Raw genomic sequence first — 1,557 nt, forward strand, 5'->3', positions numbered from 1 at the left:
GTCTTCGCTCCCCCTCCAAAAACAAGGGCGAAGGAAACAATAGTCCGAAGGCGGCGGCGCGGGGGCCCTCGGGGTGCGCAGACCGGGCGGGAGGTGCGCGACGGGGCGGGAGGTGTGGGGCAGCCCCTCAGCGCCGGCAGCAACGGCCCAGGGCTTGGTGAAGCCGAGAACCCGAGGCGCGCCGGGGCGGGCAGCTGGCGTCGTCGGCGTTCATTTTCAAACCCGGAGAGGCAGGAAGCGGGGAAAATGCAAAGAAAGGGGGAAAAGCCCAAATCTGCCTCGCCGAGGAAAACAAGCCCTGCCCTGGCCGCGCGGGAGGCGGCTGGACGCCCGAGCCTCGGCGGCGGGAGGGCGCGACGCAGTTCGCTAGATCGCCCCGAAGTCCGGGTGGCAGGCGAGGCCACGGAGGGGCAGAAACGCGGAGTGAAAATGAATGAGCGGCTCCCCCTCCTCCTCCTGCTCCTCCTCCGGGCTCCGCTCGCCGCCGCCTCCTCCCTCAGCGCCGCCGCCGCCGCCGCCGCGAGCTCCTTCCCAAATCCAGGACACACACAAAGCGGCGGGCCGTCCGCGCGGCGCTCAGCACTCCCGCCGCGCCGCCCCGCTCCACGCCGCCGTCCGCCCCGCGCGGGCCCCCGCCCGGCCCCCGCCCGCCGCCGCCTGCTCTGCGCGGGGGCTCCGGCTCGCTGAAGGTCACGGCCGAGGCGAGGCGCGCCGTGGAGCTGCCCCCGCGCGGGAGGGGCGTGGAGGGCGCGGGGGCGTCCGGGGAGCGGGGCTGAGGGTCTGCGAGCGCCGGCCGCGGGCAGCGTCGCTGGCGGCGTCCCTCTCGCTCGCCCGCCCGTCTCGAGTTCGCCCGGTGCGCTCGCTCCTCGTCGAGTTTTTTCCCCGTTTTTTTCCGCTCAGCGGAGTTAAGGCTGGTAAACAAGAGCCCCAGCCTCGCCGCGCCGCCGCCGCCGCCGCCGCCACACACTGGGGGCTCGCGCGCGCACCCGGGGTCGCGCACACGTGCCCACTCGCACACTCGAGCGGCCACCGCCGCAGCCGTGCCGAGAGCCAGGCCCAAGCCAACGCCTGCCAAGAGCAGGAGCCCAGAATCCCCGAGACATGCGTAGCGGAGCCCGGGAGTGTGGCGCGAGACTGCGAGGCGCCGCCCCCTCCTCCCTCCCCGCCGGCTCCCGCGCGCGCACACACACAGACACGCGCGCGCGCCCACCCGCTCCCGCCCCCACCGCACTGCGCCGGCCACCCCGCACGCGCCCTCCCCTCCCGCCCGACTCCAAAAACAAAGCCCCCGGCGCCGGCCCGGGCTTGGCCCGGCAGGGGCGGATGGGCGGGGGAAGGCTGGGCTGGGGCTGGGGCTGGGGCTGGGCAGGGGAGGGGACGTGGGCGGGGAGTGCGGGGCTGGGAGAGGTTCATTGAAAACAACAACAGCGCGGCTGGAAAGCGCGACTCCCTGGTTCTTGAAAAGCTTCATTGTTTCTTGCAGCTGTTGCAAAATAAATAAATAAGTGCGAGCATGCGGCTTTTTTTTTTTTTTTTTTTTGCTGCGTGCTGGAAAGC

The sequence above is a fragment of the Cebus imitator genome, unplaced genomic scaffold (assembly GCF_001604975.1).
Source record: "Cebus imitator isolate Cc_AM_T3 unplaced genomic scaffold, Cebus_imitator-1.0 Scaffold19, whole genome shotgun sequence".
NCBI classification, from domain to species: domain Eukaryota; kingdom Metazoa; phylum Chordata; class Mammalia; order Primates; family Cebidae; genus Cebus; species Cebus imitator.